Source organism: Cryptomeria japonica, chromosome 11, assembly GCF_030272615.1.
Source record: "Cryptomeria japonica chromosome 11, Sugi_1.0, whole genome shotgun sequence".
Classification (NCBI taxonomy): Eukaryota; Viridiplantae; Streptophyta; class Pinopsida; order Cupressales; family Cupressaceae; genus Cryptomeria; species Cryptomeria japonica.
Window position 1 is genome coordinate 52,510,024 of NC_081415.1, and position 26,837 is coordinate 52,536,860.

Consider the following 26,837-nt stretch of genomic DNA (forward strand, 5'->3'; position numbering starts at 1 on the left):
ATCCCCTAACAACTTTCTAAGTATTCTTTTGACTTCACAGGACAGACAGGATTCCCACCACCATCATTTAGTGACTTATCCAAGGAATTTGAGGTAGTGAGATTTGGAAGCAGATCATCCACATTGTTGTCCCCTGAAACCACAATATTCTAGTGAGCTACTATCTTATCCTTACTTGTAAATAACCCTACAGACTCTGGATCGTGAGACACAACATAAACCTCTCACTTCCCAACATCCCTCATAGCTTGGTTAGCCTCAAAAGTAGCAGGATGTTTCCCAGTGGAACCATTAACTAATAGATTATCCAGAAATGGATTATCGTTACTACCCAAGCAATGTTCTGCCTTATCCAGAACAGAGGATTCAAAAAATCCATAAGAAAAGGAGCATCCAATTCGAAGGAAGTTTTACCAAAGTCTTTCTCCAACTTATTAATTGGTTTTTTCTAGATACCCTCATGAGATTTAATGATACAGGTCTGAGGGCAAACATTATTAGGGTTAGTCAGGACATAGATTTTTACCAAAACCTCCCCCTCCACAGAATCAAATCTTGATGATAAGAAAGAACCACCAGTATTACCAATTTTTTCTAAAACCTCTGGGTCCATAAATTCAAAAGGTAATTTGGGCAAGCCAAACTAGAAAGGAACTAATTTAAAACTTGACCAAGCAGGGACATAAAATGGTTTCCAAGCCGAAACAAACACTAAATTTTTAAAAAACCAGTAATGTGAAGATTTTAAAACTTCATCCCTAACAGAAGAAGAGTTGAAAACAATAATCAATGCATTTGCAGAGAGTAATTGAAAATAATGAATATCAGACCACTTTTTCTGCAATTTATGATGAAATTTAGATAAACTAGTTGCATCCCCCCATATTTCCCCAGAAATAGCATGTGTATGCAAACAACGAGCTTTCAAATCCACAACAGAATCAAGTAAATCAATGCATGGAACAGGAGCCCATACTTGTGAAGACCCACCTCCTAAATCAGAGCTGGTTTAATTTTCACTTACCTTGTCATCTTTTCATGATGTTGAAGATTCCCTTACTTTATCCCCCCTTTGATGTGATGAAGATAACTCAAGCGAGTTACTGTTAGACTGTTTTTCCATCATCTTTTCACCAGCATTCAGTTGAGAAACCCTAATTGCCTCATTTACAGATGAAAACTTCACAACTTTCACATAGGATGGTTTTCCTCCCAACTCTGTAGATCGTTTACCTAGAAGCCCCTTTAAATGATTTGGGATAAACTCTTGCCGCGGGCCCTGACCAAAATGCCTACGATTCAAAAATCGTTGATGCCTTTCACTAAATCTGTCCATACTCTACTAATTTCCACTGCTTGGACCTCTGAAAAAACCCCGAAAATACTTGGAGACCAATCTAAAATTTCTTAAGTCTGCCCTCAACCAATTCTACACCGCCATATCTACCCATTTTCCCTTCATGAAGGCCAGCTGTGGGACATACGGCGGATCATCCCAGCCCACATCAGCCCACTCACCAATAACCCTAGTTTCGCCCATACTGAGCAAGAAATTGCAATCTTATCTCTATTTTTACTAGGGTAGCAGAAGGTTTGATGTTCTGAACCCAACTTACAAGTTCATAGTGATTGAAGCAGCTGATCATGGGTTTGTAGCAAATGATCATGGGAGAGAACGAAAAATCCGGCTTCTGAATGTGTCATTAGCGCTTCAATGCAGTGATTCAAATGCCATGTCGTGTGATCTCTTCTGCAGATGACCTGAATCCTGGCATCCCAAGTGTGACTGGTGGCATGTCTAATGCTCAGTGAATTTTGATGCCTGGAAATGAAATTTTGATGAACTAAGCATCCTAATCTAATTCTCATTTCATTAATACTTTACTTGTCATATATAATGTTTATATTAGATTTACTCAATTATTTATTTAACATACCTTTAAGGTGTACCTTTAAGATAGTTAATAATATTTTTGGAATCAACCTCCACCCATACAAGCTTGGAGTTATGTTTTCTAGCTAAATTGAGTCCTTGGTATGCTCCTATGGCTTCAACAAGGTGGTTAGTCTGAATTCCCAAGGGGAGCGCCATCGCTGAAACAAGATTGCCATTATGATCTCGCAACACTCCTCGACAAGGACCACTCTAATGTTCTTTTTAACATATATATTTAATTGCAATTGATGTTTTAATTAATGTAACCTTTCATGTTTCAACTCTAGAGGATTTAGAGGGTGTTCAACGTGTTTAGAATGAGGCTATAAGACAAGATCAGGAATATGATGTAGGACCAATAGGTAAAGAGCACCACTCTAATGTTCTTTTAAGCATATATATTTAATTACAATTGGTGTATTAATTAATGTAACATTTCATGTTTCAACTCTAGAGGATTTAGAGGGTGTTCAACATGTTGAGCATGAGGCTATAAGGCAAGATCGGGAACATGATGTGGGCCCAACAGGTAAAGAGCACCACTCTAATGTTCTCTTAAAAATATATATTTAATTGCAATTGGTGTATTAATTAAACTAATCTTTTGTGTTTCAACTCTAGAGGATTTAGAGGGTGTTCAACATATTGAGAATGAGGCTATAAGACAAGATCATGAACATGATGTGGCCCCATAAAGTAAAGAGCACCACTCTAATGATCTTTTAGTTAATGAAATACTTGTAACAATAATAATAAAACATATCAATTTAACATTTCTTTGTTATTGCAGCAGACCCCCCTTGCAGCGGCGTCCACATTGTGAGTACACGACTAGGCATAAAGTAGGATCACGAGTAGAGGGCAAAGCAACTGAAGGGGGGAGATATGATTTAGAAAACAATACTCCACTTCTTTATTTATCTGCAAAAAAGAAATAAAAAAAGGGATTGTAATCATATTATGACAACAATATTTTTGATAATATGTAAAAACTGAAACAATGAATGTGAATATGTTAATGAATGAATGTTATATGTTTATGAATAAATGTTATATGTTAATGAATGGATGTGAATATGTTAATGAATGAATGTTATATGTTATTAATGAATGAATGTTATATGTTATTAATGGATGAATGAATGATTAATGTTATATTATCGGGTATGGGGATAGTCTATGAAGGTATATTTAACATGATTCCATTGAGATATGGCAGGTGTGGATGTTTGTAAGTGATGAGCTAAAATAATAGCTCTTTTATTTCTATGACTGATATTTTTTTCCTGTGTTTTAAGTTGCATATTGGGAGAATGTGAAGGTCATGAGATATATCAGAGTTTTGATTATGTTCATTTTGAATGATAGCTAAACCCATTGAACCTTGTATTGTTTTGAATAAATATTCCTATAGCTATGAAGATTATTATGGCAATATCATGTGTGGATGTATGGGTAGAAGTACACACTTGTGCATCACTTTTATAAAGGAAAAGGCTAACAACAACAAAATAGTTCAACTTCAATGGCACAAAAGTGATATTTTTATTTGGTATTTGAAGATGATGTAAATTGATGAAATGTGTAAAACTGGATGAAGTTTATGTCTATTATTTTTAAAAAAAAATTGGAACAAGAATTGATATGTTTTTTTAATTATTAAAGTCATTTTTTCAATTATTGAAAAATACTGCAAATCAGGGGTTTCACCAAAACTATATGTAAATAATCTTGTTTTCCTTTGATTTTGAAATATGTTTTAGATGAAATCCATAGCCAGTGCAGGGAAAAAAAAATGATTTCCATGTATATTTTCACCATTATAACAATTCAAATTCGAAGTTTCTCAAAATTGACAGTTTTTGTCTACCACCAAATTTCCCCTATCAAAACTATAGCAATCCCCCAAAAAATTATATATTCTTGAAGAGGACTCTGTCCTCTAGTGTTATATATAATTTTTTAATTTTTCTAATATGATATACTATTTTTTTTGTTTTTTCTAAATCAAAGTCTTCTCGAATGTTAATATACCTACTTGTAGTATTTTTTAATTTTAATATACTAATTCTAATTGAAATTCTATAAAAAATTGTATGTCAACATTCCTCACTCCGAGCTCTTAGAAAGGGTATTTTTGGTTTTAAAATAAAAATAAAAATTGACGGTCTAATTCTTAGCAGAACTTGAAAGTTCTGCAAATTGGGGGGTTTTGCTAAGTAGGCTACCATGTGGGATGCCACATAGGCAGCCTCGACCGAGTAGCGCTCGGGCAAGTCCCCCAAATGGCGGGACCATCTATGAGCACCCTTTCCCTCATATTTTAATGCAGCACAACACTATGGGGGGCTAAGTGCATTCGTCGAGACTTGGCCAAGTAGGACTCGATCGAGTATACCCTGCCACCCATCCTCCATGTAGGTGCCATGTGGCGGCACACAGACTTAGTTGAGTAGGATTTTTTTTCCCTCGCACTTAGTCTAAAGTGCGACACAACACTATACTTTCACTTGTATAAATGTTGTGATTAATAGGAAATGGATATATATATATATGCTTGTATATTCTAACCTTTAATGTGGGAGTAAATAAGTTGTTGTAGAAGAGGTTGAGTTAAGCCAGATGGAGAATCACGCCATGCAAACAATTGGAGACATTTTGGGGCGGTTGAGCATTTAAGACAGTGGAGAAGATGGTGTTCCAGTGAAGCAACAAAGGAATAGCGAGGTAGTTCTAGACTCATTTATGGTTGTCTCCAACAAGCATCAATCTAGTAAAAACTGTTGTGCTATATTCTTGACTGTGTGTTACTAAATTCCCACGTTCTCTGTGGATTGACTTCTTCTTCTTCTTGCTGTAATAAAAGTTTCCGCCTAATTTCATGGGCATGATCTAAGTATTGGAAAGTTTGTTATAAATTTCTTATAAATAAAGACCTGGATCTCTTCGCAGAGGTTAGGCAACGTTTTCCATAATTACAAGCATTTCTCTTATTTTATGCATTGTATTGACTTTTAGAAATAATGAATAAAGGCTTTGTTATTCTAAGCATATAGAATAATTTTGAAGTCTAGATACACTCATCCAAGGGGGGCCACTTGGTGAGTATTCATGTGTGATTATTACATTAAGTTTTCTTTTGTTGCAGTAGATGTTCTAGCAACTGACCATTCCTGCAGCCACTGGAACCAGATCTTGTGACTGTTCTTGTAGCCAAAGCAGACAGAGTAATCCCTGTTTTTTAGCTTTGAACTTAGTTAACAATTATTTAGTTGGAATCGTCTATAAATGTTAAGATTTCTTGTAGCCATTTAATTGTCATATTTCCACTTGTTTATTTTAGATAGACTTAGTTGTTGTAGTAGTACAGAGTGAATCTTACCGAAACTTAGTGCATATACAATGCAAGCCCATTTCAAGTAATACGTCCCTGGGTTGACAAGTAAATGAACCTCAATCATGGAAATGATAGCTACTCAAAATGGATGACCAATCCTTGAGTTAAGATTGTAAGTCTAGTTATTGTTCTAATTGACTAGGCAAACAGTAAGGAGAATTGATAATGAAAACTAATTAAATTTGTCCTTTTCCTCCATGTTTAAGATCTTTGTGATAGCATTACTCCAAGTATATAATTTTATTTGGTTTCAAATAGTCTTATTATCTAATCTTCATTTGTCAACGACTAAAAGCTCAAAAATACAACCAATCAGTAACTATCATGAAGAAAGTTAACTTGTGGAGCACCAAATCACAATCCATCTGAAAGGGAGATACAATAGACCATCCCAAGCAATATCCCAAAAAATCAGCACAAGATATGATCATACTAGAATATATTAGAGGAAATACTGAGCTCTACAAAATAGTGATTAGCAAAATAACACTACAAACCGAATCATAAGAACTTCCCAATTTGCAATCACCAGAGAAATACACAAGATTATGTTGACATTAATGATAAAAGCATACCCTAGCAGAAGAAATAACCAACAATATCCAACAATCTCCCCCTTTTGAATTGATCACAACATATGAATGTGAAAAATAATCAATGCAAAGAAAGAAGATATCTCCAGCAATCTCCCCCTAAGATCGGGACATATAAAGTAGTTTTTCACATGATCTCTCTCCCCCTTTAACAACAATGTCAAAGATCTCAAAATAGAAAACCAAACCTACTCTCCCCCTTAGAATATGAAACATAAATCTCTCTCCCCAAAATAAGACTACTCTAGCAAAGGAGCAACACCAACTCACCAATCCGGATAAAAGGATAAGACTATGAAGTCCACCGGATTGATGCAACTTAATGCATCTAGTTCTCACCAGGAGGGGTGGATACCCCTAACTTGTCTCTCAAATAGACAAATGTATATGTAGGCAAAGGCTTAGTGAAAATATTAGCTATTTGTTCCTTTGTAGATACATACTCAAGCTTCACCTTCTCTTCATTGACCTGCTCTATCAAGTAATGATATTTGATTGACACATGCTTAGTATTTGAATGTTGCACCAGATTATTTGACATGTTAATATCACTAGAATTATTGCAGTATATAATAGTAGGCTCATCATAAATAACTCTGATATCCTTCAACATTTGCTTCATCCAAACTACCTAAGTCCAATTACTAGCAGCAGCAATGTACTCAACTTCAACAATAGATAAGGACATTGAATCTTGTTTCTTACTAGCCCATGAAACCAACTTCTTACCCAAAAATAATTCTCCACCGGTAGTTCTCTTTTGGTCATCAACATCACCAGCTCAATCTGCATTAGTGTAGGCACATAGCATGAAATCATCATTCTTTGGATACCATAAACCATAATTCATAGTTCCTTTCAAGTATCTGGATATCCTCTTCACAATAGTGACATGAGTCTCTTTTGAATCAACTTGATATCTAGCAACCATGCACACATCATGTATAATGTCGAGCCTAGTCTAAGTAAGATATAGCAGTCCACCAACCATAGATTTGTACAAACTTTGATTAGCTTTCAAAGATTCATCATTCTTAGACAATTTACAACCAGTCACCATAGGAGTTCCAATAGGTTTGGAGTCATCTAACCCAAACTTCCTTGGGAATTCCTTCACATACTTAGTTTGAGATATGAATATACTTTTTTCAGTTTGTGAAATCTGTAAACCTAAGAATAATTTCATCTCACCTATCATAGACATCTTAAATTCTTTCTACATATCACCGACAAATTTCATACTCAAGTCATCATCACCTCCAAAGATAATATCATCAACAAAGACTTCAACAATCAAGATGTTATAATTTTCTATCTTAAAGTACAGATTACTGTCAGCAGTACCTTTACTAAATCCCAATTTCAACAAATATTTATCCAATCTAGCATACCAAGCTCTATGGGCTTGCTTCAATCCATAAAGAGATTTCTTGAGTTTACATACCATGTCTCCATCATCTGACAATGAAAATCCATTAGGTTTCTTAATGTAGACTTCTTCCTCAAGATCACCATTCAAAAAGGAAGATTTGGCATCCATCTAATATACCTTTAAATCTTTATAAGTAGCATAAGAAAGCAATAATCTAACAACTTCAAGTCTGGCCACCAGAGAAAAAGTCTCCTCATAATCTATTCCTTCTTTTTGAGAATATCCTTTGCAAACTAGTCTAGCTTTATTTATGACAACTTCATCGGCTTCATTCAATTTGTTCCTGAATACCCATTGAGTACCATTAACATTCTTATCCTTAGGTCTAGGCACAAGTTCCCAAGTATTATTCTTTTCAATCTGATCTAGTTCTTCTTCCATATCTCTCATCCAATTTTCATCTTTGCAAGCTTCAGCAACATCTTTAGGTTCAACTTTAAAAATCAAGCATACTTCTTCAAAAACTAACCTTCTTCTAGGCATTACACCTTTATTCTTATCACCAATAATCTAATTTTTAGAATGATTCAATCTTACATACCTCAGATTATTCTGATTGTTCTGATTATCAAGTTCTTGCACCTCACCTCTTCATTGGCAATAGCAACATCCAAATTAACTATCTCTACTGGACCATTCTGATTAGGCTCTTCAGTCTGAATGGGAGTTAAAATAATATGTTGTCCATCATAATAACCACATGCTCTAGTCTCTTTTCCAAGGTTCTCATCCACCTTCATATTTGCACTCTCCACTATCTTTCTCACACTCTTGTTGTAGCACCGGTAGGCTTTTCTCTTTGTTGAATATCCCAATAAAATTCCTTCATCACTTCTAGCATCAAACTTTCCTATATCCTCATCTCTCTTGATATAATATTTACTACAAAATACTCTGGAATATCTCATAGTAGGAATATGACCAAGCCATATCTCATAAGGGGTCTTACCGGCATCACCTTTGATCTGTGTTGGCCATTTGGAGGAATTTATTATGTGTTGCATTGATGTTTTTTCATTGATGTCAACACTAGTTGTTTTGGATGTTTACCAGTATCCTTTTGTTCATGGTAGGTTGTTTGGTTTCTAGTTGGATTAGATCATGATGATCTAGTATGCTCTGATATGTTTCGATTATGGAATTTTCTTATTCATGCTACTCAGATTCATGTTTAGGTAGTTGGTTTTGATTTGGTGATTGGATGCTATCTTGTATGCTAGTAAGCTTGGTTTGTTGTTCCAGCGAGGGTTTCACCGATAGAACTTTATTGAAGATCTTTGATGTTATGCATAAGTGGTGTTAGTACAGCTTCTAGTGGAGATTTAAGATGTTGATGGTGATCATATTTGAGACTTAGTTGATTGGTATCATTTCTTTAGCGTGTGTGGACCTAAATTGGGTCCCAGTTTATCTAGGTTATGGACCGACTTAATGTAACATGTTGTTTGGACTTCTCGATGTGTTCCTGGGATGTCTTATGGGTTGGATATTATTTGTTTGGTCTCAGTCAGACATGTTTTGTAATTATGTTTTATTGTATGGTGGCTAACCTTATTGTTTGTGGTCGAGGGTTTGTATATATATGATGTACGATCTAATTGTAGATCAAGATGTAAGGGATAAGGAGCTATAGGAGCGAATAATGTAATAATCATTCATACAAAGGATTTGGTCAATCATTGGTGATAGATTTGGGTTTATGTAGGAGGATTTAGTCCTCCGGTATTGAGCTTAACCAAAATTGTGCTTAGGCATAGGATATTCTATCATTGTAGTTCATTCATTCTTCCAGATTGTAGTCTATATTTCTATGTAGTCAGTGAGACTCCTTTTGTGATGAGAAGTGTGCTCTAGGATGTTGGCCTTCCTACAAGTGCAGGCCCCTCAATTTGTAATAACATAGTTACTGTAGATTTATTATCTGACTGTGGGTAAGCTTCCCACCGTGGTTTTTCCCTTTATTGGATTTTCCACGTACAAATATTGGTTTCATGTGGATGGTATTTATTCTCTAATTATTGCTTGTGCTTAATTGGTATATCTACTATTTCAGTATTTGTTTTATGCATTCTGGTATTGATATTTTGGGTTCCAATATTAAATTTTTAATTGCTTAAGGTTTCGGTAATCTGGTGACAATTGATTTACCCCCCCCCCTCTCAGTTGTCTTCTGGTTATTTGAACTGTCTAACAATTGATATTAGAGCTCTGGTCCTCTCTGTGGAAGCTTAACTGCTTTAAGAAGATCCTTTGGCAATTAACAGTTCAAGTTCATCTATTGTTATCTTTCAGAGAGATATTCCTAGGCTTGATGGAACAAATTATAGAGTTTGGAAGAATCAGATGGAGACTCATCTGAGATGTCTTGGTAAGGAAATTTGGGAAATCACATAGAATGGTGTTACACCTTTTAATCTGGCATCTGGCAATCCTCCTTCAACAAACTTTGACAAGGATCTTGAAAATGATTGTAGAGCAAGAGAATCCCTCTTGTGTGCACTTTCTGATCAGCAAATAATGGGATTAACTGACAAATCATCAACAAAGGCTATATGGGACAAGTTGGAGACTCTTAATATGAAAAATTGCTAAACTTGATGGTTATTGGGTGAGATATGAAAAATTGAAGATGGAATAAGATGAAAGGATTACTGCATTCATGGAAAGGGTAAATGAGATTGTTATGGGAATTGAATGTTGTGGTGGAACTCTGAGTGAAGATGAAATAGTTTCTAAAGTTCTGAGAGCTTTACCACTAGCTTATAAGATGAAGGCTATTTCTATTAATTAATTGAGAAAAATGGCTAATACTTCTATCAATAGAGATACCTTGGTTAGGAAATTATCTTCTTTTGAGCTTGAAGAATTTGGACCTTTTGGAGCTGTGAAGTCTGAACTTTCTTTTTATGCATTTACATCATCAATCGGCAAACAAGATTGGAGAGATTTGTATGCAAAGTAATTTGATGATATAAAGAGAGAAGATGAATAATTTCAGCAACTTGAAGCCCTATTTGCTAGAAGAGTACCTAAAGGACCGGTAGGAAGTAAGTATGAAGGAAAAGTACCTTTTAAATGTTTTGCATGTAATAAGATAGGTCATTTTACATCTAGATGTCCTGAAAGGAATTCAAGATTTGAAGAGAAAGATAGAAGATATTTTAAGCCTAACCCTAGATATCAGAACAAGTATAAGTACAAGAAAAACATAGATAAATCATGCTACATTGCGGATGAGGAAGGTGTGATTGATTCTGATGATGAACTGGCACAAGACTCTGCAAGTGGTTTCAGCAATGGAAAGGTGTGTCACCTTGAATTTCATCATCAAAATACTACTTGCAACATATTAGTTTCACAAAATACAAAGGAAATGCTACATGAAATTGATATAAAATAAAAGCACTATTTTTACCTTCATGATTTATGTCTCATTGTATCCTAACTCCAATGTTCTTGGTTGCAGATGATTTTCTCTCAGACAAGCACTGATAGCTTCCAAGATAGCATATGAAGAATGGAATGATAATTGATAGTTAACTGATACTATGATATGCAATGCAAATGATTTAAAGATAAATGATTATGCTAAATTTATTCAAGATCAAAACTCATGGATGCATAAGTTTTCACAAATTGCTAACTTGAAAACTCACTTGAAGACTAACTTGAAGACTAACTCTTTCTCAACTCAAACTCCCACATTTATAGACTTTGAGAGGATAATTTGATGTGGCCTAGATCAACGGTCATGATCAAATCTGCAAATTTTTATGGTTGTGAGCAAAGGTGAAGGTTGAGTATAAGGGGGAAGGAGAAGACAAGTGTCGCTCATCTCACCTTGACTGGGTTGCTGACTGAGGGAATCTAGGGATGCTTGGAGAATATTTAGGCATGAGAGGAAAAGTGGACTCAATTCCTTCCTAAGATGTAGGGATGTTGGAGAGAATATAGAAGAAGGTTTAAGAAATATGTAGACGTACACAGTATTTCATTTATTTTGGAAGTTGAAGATAAGTATCTAATAAATATTTTATTTATTTAATTTTTGTTGAATTAATTTAGCCACATGATGGATGAGTTGGCAAAGGAAAGACGAAGTAGAGATGGAAGGTGAGTTGGAAATGAATTAAATAATTGAAGAAATTATTTAATATTTGAGACTATAGGATAGAAGAATAATCATTAAATATTAGATATTTAATTTAATTGATTAGAAGAATTTAATTGATTAGAAGAAAAGGATAAATGGATTAATTAATAAAATATTTCAATTAAATTAATTAAAAGAAAGACATGAAATGAATTAAATAAATTAATATTTTCAAATTAACTATTTAATAGAAGAATAATTATTAAATAAATATAAAATATATATTTAATCGCTCATAGCCATTTTTATGTGTATACAAAAGGAATGGGTGCTCCTGGCTATAAAGGAAGATGTTCTGGCACTGGAAGAGAATGTACCAGAAGAGAAGGATCTTGCTGCTAAAATTGAAGATAAGGGTGAATGGGTAATTGATAGTGAATGTTCACATCATATGATTGGAGATAAAAGGAAGTTTCTATCTTTACAAGAATTTGATGATGGTCTGGTTAGATTTGGAGAAGACAAAGCATGTATGATCAAAGGAAAAGGAACTATATCATTAGATGGTAAGGACAATATTGATAATGTCTAGTATGTTGAAGGTTTAAGGAATACTCTTTTGAGTGTAGGATAATAGGTCGATAAGGGATTTCAATTACAATTCAAGGATGGAAAATGCAAAATCATTAATAGATCTGGATTGGAGATTGCAACTGGTACTCAGACAAAAAGTAATATATTTCATTTCAATTTCAGTGAGGACATGTTTGATTGCACAAATTGATGAGAGTTGGCTATGGCATAAAAGGCCATGTCATATGAATTTTGATTGCATAGTAAAGATCAATTCAACTAAGGCAGTTAGAGATATACCTAAGATTGTGAAGCTCTATAATCTGTTATGTAAAGAATGTCAAATGGGAAAATAGGTTAGAACTTCTTTTAAAAGTATACAAGACAAATCTAATGATGTTCTTGATCTTATTCATATTGATTGTGTGGCTTTGCTAGAATTAAAAGTTTTCAAGGTGGTAGATATTTTATGCTAATCATTGATAATTATTCTACAATGATGTGGGTTACTTTTCTAAGGGAAAAATCTGAGGCTTTTGAAAAGTTTAAAATATTTAAAGCTAAGTTTGAGACTAAGACAAGATTGAAGATTAAATGTTTAAGGTCGGATCATGGTGGAGAATTCATATCCGGTGAGTTTCATAACTTTTGTGAGAAGCATGGCATAAGGAGACAATTTTCTACTCCCCAGACACCTCAATAGAATGGAGTTGTGGAAATGAAGAACATAACTATCTTGGATTCTACTAGAACCATGATGATAGAAGCTAATATACCTCATATATACTGGAGAGAAGCAACGAGCACAATAGTTTATACATTCAATAGAGTACATATCAAAGAAGAAACCAGTTAGACACCTTATGAATTACTGTTTGGCAACACACCTACAGTTAAGTATTTTAGAATATTTGGTAGTAAATGCTATCTTAGGAGAGATGATTTCATTGGAAAATTTGATCCTAGATGTGATGAAGGCATATTTATTAGTTATTCTAATGAAAAAAAAGCATATAGATGTTATAACAAGAGATTGCAGAGAATTGTGGAGAGTGCTAATGTCAAGGTGGATGAGCTGAATATAGGTCAAATCAGAGTTTATGAGCAAGAACCAATGGTGAAAATGATTATATTTGAACCAGTAGCACCTTTACCAGAATAGAGTCAGACTAGGCCTAACATAATGAATGTTGTTTGCATTGCGTCAAGATATCAAAGTGATCCTAGAGAGAATCATGAGATTGCGGTGAAAAGAATTTTTAGATACTTGCAAGGTACATCTGAATATGGTTTGTGGTACCCTAAGGATGATGAATTTACTTTATGTGCATATACAAATGCAAATTGGGTAGGTGATGTTGATAACCAGAAAAGTACTTCCGGTGGAGCTTTCTTTCTTGGAAAGAAACTTGTTTCATGGATCGGCAAGAAACAATCATGTACTTCTTTATCTACTACTGAAGCTGAGTACGTTGTTGCTGCTACTAACTATACACAAGTTCTATGGATGAAGAAAATATTGAAGGACATTAAAGTGCATTGCAATGGACCAATAGTTATTCACTATGATAACTCTACTGCTATAGACATATCAAAGAATTCAGTATTTCACTCTAAGACAAAGCACATATCTATCAGGTATAACTTTTTGAAGGACAAGGTGGAAGAAAATGAGGTTAGACTAGTTTATGTGAACACTAAAGAGTAGATTGCAGATATTTTCACTATACCTTTTCCTAAAGAATCATTTGACTACCTCAAAGATAGATTAGGGGTTTCTACCCCTTCAATAGAGAAATGATTGATGTTATCTAGCATCAGTCTGGTATGCATTATCAAAGACATTATTCATTTCGGATTGATGTGGGGATGCTATTGCTTAGGGGGGTAGTTAGCCTTGTGACTCAGTGGTTTTTGTTTTTGCTTTGATATTTATGTTAGATTTCTAGCATTGATGTCAAAGGGAGAGAGATATATGTGAAAAATAGAGATTTACAAAGATATCATTCACAGGGGGAGTTTGGTCTTTAGTTCAAAACTTCATTATTATATCATCTTGGAGAGTTTGTTGGATGTCTTCCATTGGGAGAGACTTGTTTGGAATTTACTTGGCACTTGGATGTTTTTCACATCTAATGTTTCCATCAATGCCAAAGGGAAAGATTGTTGGCCATTTGGAGGAATCAATTATGTGGTGCATTGATGTTTTGTCATTGATGTCAACGCTGATTGTTTTGGTTGTTTACTGATATCCTTATGGTCTGGGTAGGTTGTTTGGTTTCTCATTCGATTAGATCATGATGATCTGGTATGCTCTGGTATGTTTGGCTTATGGAATTGGCTTATTCATGCTACTTAGATTCATGTTCAGTTAGCTAGTTTTGATTTGGTGATCGGATGTTATCCTGTATGCTAGTAAGCTTGGTTTGTTGTTCTGGTGAGTGTTTCACTGACAGAGCTTCATTGAAGATATTTGATGTTATGCATAAGTGGTGTTGGTGCGGCTTCTAGTGGAGATTTAGGATGCTGATGGTGATCATGTTCGAGACCTAGTTGATTGGGATCATTGCTTTAGCATTTGTGGACCTAAATTGGGTCCCAAATTATCTAGGTTATGGACCAACTTAATTTAACGTGTTGTTTGGACTTCTCAATATGTTTTTGGGATGTCTTATGGGTTGGATATTATTTGTTTGGTCTCAGTTCGACATGTTTTGTAATTATGTAATATGTTTTATTGTCTGCTAGCTAGCCTTATTTTTGTGGTCGAGGGTTTGTATATATATGATGTAAGATCTTATTTCAAATCAAGATGTAAGGGATAAGGAGATATAGGAGCGAATATTGTAATAATCATTCATATAGAAGATTTGGTCGATCATTGGTGATCGAGTTGGGTTTATGTAAGAGGATTTAGTCCTTTGGTATTGAGCTTAACCGGAATTGTACTTAGGCATAGGAGATGCTATCATTGTAGTTCATTCATTCTTCCAGATTGTAGTCTGGATTTTTATGTAGTCAGTGAGACTCCTTTTATAATGAGCAGTGTTCTCTAGACTATTGGCCTTCTTGCAAGTTCTAGCCCCTCAATTTGTAATCACATACTTACTGCAAAAGTATTATCTGACTATGGGTAGGCTTCCCATCGTGGTTTTTCCCTTTACTGGGTTTTCCACATACAAATCTTGGTGTCATGTGGATGGTATTTATTCTCTAATTATTGCTTGTGCTTAATTGGTATATCTGTTGTTTTGGTATTTGGCTTATGCATTCCGGTATTAATCTTTTGGGTTCTGGTATTAAAGTTTTAATTGCTTAAGGTTTCAGTAATCTAGTGACAACTGATTCACCCCCTTCTCCTCTCAGTTGTCTTCCGGTTATTTAAACTATTTAACAATGTGAACTTCATTTAATGTATAAATAGCAGTGATAATGGCTTCTCTCCAGTAGATCTTTGAAATATTCCCTTGAATCTTCAGAACATTCCCATACTTCTCAGAAAATGAATTGAAGTAACTGGAACAAAATTATCCACCTCTATCAGATCTCAGACACTTCACCTTCAATCCGTTTCAACCTTTTCTTTGAATATCTTAAACTTTTCCAATGCTTCTGATTTCTTCTTCAAAAAGGCAACCCACATTATCCTAGAATAATCATCAATTGGTAGCATAAAATACCTATCACCCTGCACACTTCTAACATTTGTAAGTCCACATAGGTCAGTATTCACAAGATCTAGCAGTCCATCAGATGTATATTGTTTGATCTTCAAATAAATCCTTGTTTGCTTACCCAACAGACATTCCTTACATACCATATTAGTAGGCTTAACAATCTTAGGCAGATCTCTAACAACTTTTTTAGAATTGATCTTAATTATTGAATCAAAATTTACATGACACATTATCCTATGCCACAACAAACTCTCATCAATCTGAGCAATCAAACAAATTTTCTCACTAGCATTCAAATGAAAAATGTTACCTTCAGTCTTAGTTCCAGATGCAATCATAACCTTTATCAACCATCTGTCCAACACTCAAAATATTATGCTTCAAGCCTTCAACATACAATAAATCATCAGCATTATGCTTAACACCAAAAGAAATAGAACCTCTCCCATGGATCACATGGGCTTTGTCATCTCCAAATCTAACTATTCCACCATCATATCTTTCCATACTCACAAATTTTATTTTATCACTAATCATATGATGTGAACAACCACTATCGATTACCCATTCATCTTTCTCTTCAACCTTAGAAGTTAAATATTTCTCCTCAATAATACAACTAGTGGAATCAACAGGCACAAGTCTGATGCAGGATCATCCCCGGTTCATGGCAATCTTACATCAACCAAAAATATTTCCTTTCTATTTTGCATTTCATTTGGCATTGGCTCACTAGATCTCAAGGATTTGTATTTTTCTTGAGGACTTGATCATCTACCTGATTCCCAAACCATCAAGCATTTTGATCATTTTCTAGCAAGTTATCGCTACTAGTTTTTGAGATAGTTTTCTAGTACCAGTTGCCTGGTTGTAACCTATCGGGATCTACCAGATCCCTTCCGTAGCTTGTAGAGCCTTGAGCGTTGATTCTGATGTTCCATGGCGTGTGACCAACCTTCCCTTTGATCTACACTTCATCCTTTGGATTTTCTAGACGAATTTCTTTGGCGGAGGTCGACCTTGTTGTTTTACACATTAGGTCTTGTTCTTCGGCATTTGATCCCTTTTGGGCCAACTGGATCCCCTTATATCATATTAATTATTTTAATTGAGCATTAGAATGCAGATAAGTTAAGATATAGAACATATAAGATAGATCTAAAGATTTGAGGTCCCTGTTGTGACCTGTTCTGTGATTAAGCATGTTTTAGTAGACCAGTGAGCCAGTTTCTATAACTCGGTTGCTACTGGTTGATTGTAAACAATTTTTTAATTCATTCAATTCTACATTGCCTCCATCATATCCTTGTGTTTCCATTGTGTTTGCTCTTGTTGAATGGCCCGGATTGATCTCTTTAAGGTCTCTCCTAACTGGTGATTGCACCAAGTGGTATCAGAGCAAGCATTCATTCCAGAGATTATTTTGTCCTAAGAAATTTTGTTGTGTGGTGGCGGACTGTGAATTCAACCTGCAACTGTAGATGACTGGCATGAAGATGGAACGAAGAGGAAATAGGAATGGTGGAGTGTGTGGGAATGCAGACCCTACTATGATGGAAATGTTGCGAGGAATTGCAGCCCGGTTGGAAGTCATTGAGACAACCCAGAGAAGAGGCCGACATTTTGAAGATGTGAGTGAAGATGAAGGAAACAAATTCTAGTGGAACAAGTAAACCCACCGATGATTGATCTTGGTGAAGAAAGGTTTTTGAGTAGGGCCAATACCAAACCTCATTTTACCCCATCGAAATATGATGGAAAGTTGGAATCGGATAAATTGATGGATTCAATCTTGAAGATGGAGAAATATTTTGAGTTTTAAAACACCATGGAAGAAAGAAAGGTGAAATATGTTTGTACCTGGTTGAAGGGTCATGCATCTCTTTGGTGGGAGCATTTACAGGTTGATAGATAGAGAAAAGGTAAAGAGAAAATTAAAATATGGGATTGGATGGTTGCTAAGTTGAAATCAAAATTTATGCCAACTGATTATCAAGTGAATCTGTTCCAGAAGTTGCAAAATTTGAGATAGAAGGAATGTAGTATGAAGGAGTACATTGAAGCATTTTACAAGTTGAATATCAGATCTAGACATGTTGATGGTGAATTTGAACAAGCTGCAAGATATTTGAATGGATTATGGGTTTCTATACAAGATAAACACAATTTGATCAAATTTAAGAGTGTCAAAGAAGCTTACCAATATGCCCTGAAAGCATAAGAGAAGCTGAACAAAAGACATGACAAGAGACAGATATGCAGAGGTGGAAGGTTTTTTAGAGAAATATTTCAAGGAGGAAGAGGATATACCAGAGGTAGAGGAAACTATATGGATCAGAATAAGGACAAGGAAGTGAGCAGAGAAGGTAATTCATACTAGAAAGATGATAGAAATTTCTACCAGAGGAGAGAAATCGATGGCTACTAGAATGAGAATTTTGGAAAAGATGACAAAAGACAAGACAATAGAGTGTTTAGAGGAACTTTCTATAAGTGTGGAGGAGAAGGACATCATTCTTTCAAGTGTAAGAAGATAGAGAATACCGAAAGAACAACAGTGATGGAAGAAAACCCTACCAGATCAGCTAATAAACCAGAAGATGGAGAACTGTTGATGATGAGGAGAGCTTTGTGTCATATCGAGAGAGATGAAGAGCCCTTGTAGAGGAAGATTTTTTTCCAGACCAGATGTAAGGTATCTGCTAAGTACTGTAAAGTTATCATTAATAGTGGCAGTTCAGATAATCTTGTTTCAGAAGAGATGGTGAATAATTTGAATTTGGAAAGATTGAAACACCCTAAGCCTTATCAGATCGCATGGATTCAGGATGATCATAAGTTGTTAGTAAGTGAGCAATGTTTGGTGAAATTGAATATTGGGAATTATCATGATGAAGTCTTGTGTGATATTATGCCTATGGATATTTGTCACCTTTTGTTGGGTAGCCCTTGGCAATTTGATAGACAAACAATACATGATGGGAGGAAGAATGCATACACTATTGTGGCCAATGGGATGAAGCAAAACTTTTTGCCCTTGGAGGAGTCTTTGAAGAGTGAAGTTTGTATGAATGCTAGAATCTGTTTGGTGGATGGAAGGAAATTTTTGGATGGAATGAGACATGAGAATGTGTGTTTTACCTTAGTTCCTAAGAAGATTGAAAACCCAAAGCATGAAGAAGAAGAACCAGAAGAGATAAAAGATTTGCTGACAAAGTATGAAGACATCATTTAAGATAATGTGTCTGATGGATTACCAACTATGAGAAGTATCAGTCATTGCATGGACCTGATTCTCGGAGATAGTTTGCCTAATAAAACTACACACGGGATGACATCGACGGAGAATAATTTTTTTAATAGACAAGTGCAGGAGTTGTTGAAGAAAGGTTTGATTAGAGAAATTTTGAATCCTTGTGCAATATTAGCAGTATTAGCACCTAAGAAGAATGGAAAATGGAGACTGTGTACCGATTCTAGAGAAATAAACAAGATCACAATGAAATACCAGTTTCCTTTGCCTAGGATGGATGACATAATGGACTGCTTGAGTGGAACCAAATACTTTACAAAGATAGACTTGAAGAGTGGATATCATTAGACTAGGATCAGAGAAGGAGATGAGTGGAAGACAACATTCAAGAGAAATGAAGGACTATATGATTGGTTGGTGATGCCTTTTGGGTTAACTAATGCACTGAGTACTTTCATGAGGCTGATGAAAGAGGTATTGAAGAAATTATTGGGTATGTTATTATATATTTGGATGACATTCTGATTTTCAGTAAGACAAAAGAGGAGCATTTGTTGCATTTGAGATAAGTTTTGCAAAGATTGAGAGAAGAAAAGTTGCTGATAAATCTTAAGAAGTGTACTTTAATGAACGATGAGTTAGTCTATTTGGGATTTGGGATATCTGAGGATGGTTTGAAGATGGACCTTGAGAAAGTAAAAGTTGTATACATCTAAAAATGGTCTGAAGACAATTAATTAAATAAGTAATTATTTAATTAATCCTCATTTCCAATTTAATTGAATTCATTAGCAATTTGATTAAATCCCCCATTCATGTACTTATAAATAAATATAAGGATTTATTAAATAAGTTCATTTCAATAGTTCCTTTGATTAATTAATCTAAATTGATTAATCCTCCCCCCATTTAATTCATTTCTTATAATCCCCTAATTAAGTAAAACAAATCAATTTATTAATTGTTCAAAGTTAATTAGCCTTTTCCTATTATTTGAATTTTTAAATTCAAATTTCCCACATGGCTCCTAACTTCTAACCACCTAACCTAGCCACCCCCTAACCTAACTCATTTCACCTAATCCTGGGTTTAGCTAAACCTATCTATCTTGCACATCCTAACCTCCTTATCCTAACCTCCTATGGGTTGTATATTCTCCCCTTGAGACACATGACACTTATGCCACATGTCTCCTCCCTTGGATAGTTTCCCTCTTATGAGAAAGGATCCTTGACACTTGTCACCATAGAGATGGCAAGTGTCCCTCCCTCCAACCTCTTCTCTAACCTCCTCCAATTTGACCCTTGATATCTTTACATTCAATCTTGACCGTTGATTCCTGTCACCTCACCCCTGGCCTTGGAAATCCTATAAATATCCCCCATTTTAGAGCACAAAGGATCCCATCTCATCTCATCTCAAGCATTGTTATTATAGGCATATCATTTCTAGCATTCTAGTTTAAGCATTGTTATTATAGGCAATTGCATCTTAGATCTAGTTTAATTTGATCATACTCTAGCATAATTGTTGAATCATATAGCATAATCAATCTCTCATCTAGCTTAATTTTATCATCATATAGCATAATCAATTCATATCATTAGTATAATTAGCTTCTTGGATCAATCTAGCTTAATCATGCATTCATCTAGCTTGCACATCATATCATTTTAAATCCTCTGTCTTGGTGTAGTCAAGTAATTGGGATTGCTCATCTAGATCTGAGAGCAAATCCACACACACATCTCTTAGGAGGTGATAGGTCACTTTTTCATGGTTTATCTTTCATTTGATTTCAATTTGCTAACCATGAATGTAATGATCTATTGAGTGTTTGTGTTGTAGCTGTAGGTACCCTACTTCACACACATGACATTTTGGTGCCCACCGTGGGGCCAAAAATGATATTTTTGGCCTCTCTCATCATCAAAGCTTCCATCTCACAGGTTTCTAGATAGGCCTACTTCAGAATCTTGTACGAGTACCTTTATAGAACTGTATGAGTTTCTTTGTGCACTCGTACGGGTATGTGGGAATACTTGTACTATTAGGTGAGAAAAATCAATTTTCTGCTTCTGGGTTTTCAAAATAGTTTGCATTTTAAGGGTTGCATGCTTCAATTTGGTTTTTACTAATGCTAACCCTTGCCTGATTTTGAGTTTTTTAGCAGCCTAACTAGTTTTTGCAGAACGATTGTCAAAGATTACACTTGCCAAAGAAATTCCATTCATCAAAACAACATGATTACTAATGTATTTGTTTTGCAAGTTGCCTAAAGGAAGCTCAACCAAACTTTGTGTCTTCTTAAAGTTTTCTAGGCACACTTAATTTTCTATTGGTTAATGAACATCTTGTTTTATATATTTAAGAAGTTGACTAAAAGGTAGGAGAGTATGCTTTTGTCTGTATGGACAATCAGAAATCCTGACCCTTGAAGCGCTTATATGTTTGAGATTTGAATACCTTTAGCGGCCCTGTTACAGTGGGAAAAAGTAATCACCCTCTCAGAATGACCCAAGTGAGTACCACTATACCTAAGCTTTCTGACTCACTCTAAAAAATAGGCCTCTCGGGATTAAAGTCTCAAATGATGGGATTATTTGAGCTTTCTCTTTTAAGATCTCTCATATTGAACATTTAGTAGGGCCCCGCGGTCTCAATCATGTTTGCCTAACTACTTCTTGTTTTGGTACCTTGTTGGGCTATAGGCCTCAATCATGCTTGCGCGACTGCAAGGGGTAATTCCAAATGATAATCCTTACTACGAACCCTAATATAGAAGCTACCTGGTTCACCTCCGAAAGGGGGATAATCTTTGTGCAAGAGAGATAGCAACTTTCCCAAGACACTTGCCATATCGTGCCCCCATTAGCGTTTGGAGTTGGATAATATGGTGTTGAGAATCCATTGCATGAGACTCAGTGGTCATATTTTTATTAGCTATTGGGTGTGTACCTAAGTTTGGAAGCAAAGGTTTTCTCTCTCAACCAACTTCCTTAGGATTTAGCATGTTGTGCTTGAGGTCACTTATCATATCACGTGTTTGTTGTGTTTTCATCCCTGAAACATAAACTCGGACATCTAAAATTGGAAAACATAATCGAAACATCAAACATCATTGATCAAAATCTATCAAAGTCAAAAATTTATCTTTTCTCTGTCCTCAGTCGCATGAGTTTTCTAGTTTGTCGTACGAGAAAGCTAGTTTATCATCCTTTTCTGTGTTAATTGTCATACGAGTCAGATCAACAAAAGATTATTTATTACCATTTGTCATTTGGTTCTTTGGAAATTTTCATATGAGATTCCTAGTTTATTGTATGGGTCTATATGAATTGTCGTCTAGGACTATGTAAACTGTCATATGAATTTATGTCTTTGTTAGTCCAGAGCTATCTTCTTGCATTTTTTTTTTAGATTTGTCATGTTTGCTTGGTCAATTTACAATGAACATATACACCTGATATCTATCATTTTTTTCTTAGGTTGTCTCCTTGGTTCGCTCGGTCAATTTATCTTCTGTCAAATCGGATTTTAGAACTAGACACCCCAAGATTTTCAAGTATTCATCTTCAATAAGTTCAAGATCTAACATCTCAAAGTGCATTACCACTCTCTTTGATAAAATGATCACCCAAAATATAGTTTCTCATTGGGATCTATCATCCTCTATCATGAAACTACAACATTTGGTCAAGATAACTTGGTCCCATATCGTTCCTATTAGACTTGGTTTTATCAAAATCATCATCATTACACTCCAAACTGAGATAAAAAAAAAACTTACAAATCTACAAATACTTGAATTATCTTTTCATGTCATATCACTATATCATATCTACATTCACAGTTGGTCACTTATTGAAATGTCTCTTAGACGATTGAATCCTTGCACAATATTTGACACACGTGTATGCCCGTTTTAACTACAGTGCAGAGATGAAAGATCACAGAAACAAAAATAGAAACATTTGAAACAACTGAAGATTATAGGAACATGGAACACCAAAATGAAATACAAGAAGAAGACATAAAAGATCAACATATCAGAGAAATCAAACAAGATCCTAAATTTGATAAATTTATGGAGAAAATATTGGAGGGAGAAAAAGAAAAATATTTCCTAATGTTAGCAAAATCTGGTGCTACACTCCCCCAAGATTTTGATGTGAGCAATTTAGGACAAAAGAGAAGTGACCCTTTCCATGATAATGAACAACATGAGGAGATTTCCGGTCACAAAAATGATGACACATCAATCCCTGATAACACAAGAACTAATGAGGAAACTTTCGTTCCCAGAAGGGATGATGTAGAAATTCTCAACAATGCCAAATCTAATGAGGACACAAGAAAGGGTCGAGATGATATAAGAAGAAATCAAGATCATACTAGAGCACAAACTCATGGTTATACAAGAATAAATCATGTTGATAACTCTCTCACATCTCTTACACAACAAATACAAACGCTGCAAACACAGATTCAAGATATGTAGAGAGGAACTATTGGAAGATACTCACTTCAAGAGATTTGTCCTTACCCATTCAACATTAATCTAAACATGATGCCCTTTCCTACAGGCTGTGAAACTCCTAGATACGATAAATATAATAGAAGCATTGATCGCCAAGATCATATATGAGAATTTTGCATAATGAGTATGGAGTTTGTACATGAGGATACATACCTAATGAGATTATTTCCAAAGAGCTTAAGTGGACTAGCTATGGAATGGTTCTCCAAACTTCCACCTAGAATTAGATCATTTGCAGAATTGGTGGATAAGTTTTTTTTCACAATATTCTTACAACATTCAACATGAGGTCACAATGCTAGACCTATGTAATACTAAACAAAAGAGTGGAGAACCTTTCATGATGTTTCTATAGAGATAACAGAATCAAAATGGAAGAAGCTATAGTAAAGAAGGGTGAGTTGAAGCTATACAAAGAAGGAGTTCATCCTCCTAACAAAAATGCTAACAACAACAATGATAAGCCCAAATTTTGGAATAGAAATCAAAATATTTTCAATGATGGGATAGTGGATAACAACAATGTAAAACCAAAATAACCATTTTTCAACTTATCCAATCACTCAGCAATGGCTCAACAAAACAACAATCACCAAAAATCAACTTTCAACAATTTATTTCGAAGGAAATTTACAAACATTGGTGAACCACTTGGGTCAGCATTAAACACGCTTCTAAAAAACAAGTTGATTACTTTTCCAGAAGGAAGAAATTTTGGACCTCAAGTGAAACCCTCTTGGTGGAATGACAACCACTATTGCAATTTTCATTGAAACAAGGGACACCACACAGATAATTGTCAATCGTTGAAATATGTTATCCAAGATTTGATCGATAATGTAGTAATAAGTGTGGATGGACATATGACAAACAAATCTCATACAGTTTTCAAAACTCCACTTCCAAACTATGAGAAGGGTGAATCATCAGTAGCACATAATGGTAAAGGTAAAGCAAAGGTGAACTGTGCTCATACATATGACAATGTGGTAAATGTGATTGTAGTTAAAGAAAAACAACATCAAGAACCTACTCATGCTATCACAAGAAGAAAATCCAAAGTTGTTTTGCCGGGTCCTACAACTAACACATCATCCACTGCAAAACAATATAGTCTAGTGGATCAACTACAAAAAACTCCTACAGAAATATGCATCTTAGAAATTTTAAAGATTTCACCTGCACAGAAATAAATTCTAGAAAGAGCATTAGTAGATACGACTGTGTCCAAATATCTTGATATAGATCAATTCCAAACCATGGTGGGACACCTCACCACCCCTCATTGCTTATCATTCATCGAAGAAGATGACATGTCCTTACAACATCCCCATAACGCTCCCTTGCATATTGAAGTCCTCATTCATAAGACGTGTGTTAAATGTGTCCTAATAGATGGGGGAGTTGGGTTAAACAAATTCTCATTGAGTCTTGTCTGTGCTCTAGGTTATTCTGAAGATGTAGTTGATCCTCGAAAAAATATCACAATCAAAGCATATGATGAAGAGGAGCATTCCTCTAAAGGAATTGTGATATTACCCATCAAAGTGGGACCTTTGTAGAAAGACACAACATGCCAAGTTCTAGACTTTGACTTATCATACAACATACTCCTAGGAAGACCATGGATACATGACATACAAGATATTCCATCAACATATCATCAGTGTCTAAAATTTCCATACAATGGGAAGGAAATCATGATCTCAGTAGATTCAAATCCATTCTAGTACTGTAGTAATCTAAAACTAGCTCAAGAGGTCATTGTTCCTCATAATAGGGAGGAATTGTCTTCAAACACACAATCCAAAGAAAAATCTTTTGCCTCAATTTTGTCAAGCATGGAAAAACAAATGCAGCTAAGAGATCGAGGGAACAAAGAATATTCACTATCACAATTACCACTTCCTCTTAAATCCTATGGAAAACCATCAAACTCTAAACAAAAACTAATTATGAAACATCTTCCAATATTTGATGGAGCATTTGTTAGTGTTGTGACCTTATCAGAGGAAACATAAGACAAAGATGAGCTACAATGGCTATACAAGGATGAAGAAGTCCAACAAAAGATCAACAATGTCAGAATACCCACTGAAAAATATAAAAAAAGGATTTAACATTCTTCAGAAAAGGGATACACAGGAACATGTCCTATAGGAAAAATAAAACGTATCTCGAAACCTATCCAACCTCATACTCAGTAGCCTACAAACAAATCGGGATTAAGGTATGGACAAGTTACTCTACAAGAGGACACATCTTCTAGACAACAAGATGAACATGATAACAGACAAGAACAACTTGCAATTGAAAGGGAAGAAACATCTACCAAACAACGAGAAAAAACAAACATGAAATGGAAAAAGAAGAAAGCTTCTAATCAACAAGAAAAACAAACTAAAGGCACCTCCCAAGCAGAGTTAACTCCTAATCAAAACAAATAAGAAGTTGGTATAAATCAAGGAGAGTTGATAGCAAGGTTGACATAACTCAATATTAGCCCAAAGGAAGTTGAATATGAGAAAAGAAAAGATATAGCAAGAAAAATAGAAGAAACAAATCAAACACTATATGAACAAATCTGCAAATTGCAAGTTGCAAGTGAGACAGATTCTAATGAATGGGAATGGGATTCCTATCATTATGAAGAATCAACTAAAGAAACTTTCTTTGAAGAAGATTTAGGTATCGATGTAGTTCATGCATATGTGGGGAAAACGTTAAGAACTAGCCCACTTGAATTAGAATCCCATTCGGTTGACTTGGACTTAATCAAGGATCATCAAGAGCTACTTGTGAGAGGTCATTATGATGAGAGTATCATTCTAGACATTGAAATACATATAAAAAACTTTGACATCTCTATCATGACCCTTAATACCTCTGAAGAATTTCAACCTAGGGACCCCTTTCCTCTAATCCATCTTGAACTTATTGACTGGGAAAATGAAAGACATACTGCCATTGATACCTTTCCTAATGACCATGCCATATCCTTATATCTTAATGCAATTGAACCCACAACAAATTTTGCTATGAATTTCAACAACGCATCTTCTAGTCAAGTGGGTGTCAAATCTCCCAGTCGCAAAAGTGAAAGTAAAGAAAAACTATCAAGTCTAATGTTGAAAACCATTTATTGGCAACATTAGACCCAAGAAAATTAAAAAGAAAGGATGCATCTAATGGTGAAAACCTCCTCGAGGTGTCGAAAGATGGGAGATTTGACACCTTACCTAAATACTATCAAGAAAGGTCATCCATATTGATCGAACCAATAGAGGTAGTTACATTAGCACAATAGAGCAACCCAAGATTCTACATCCAGCAACTTCTCTAT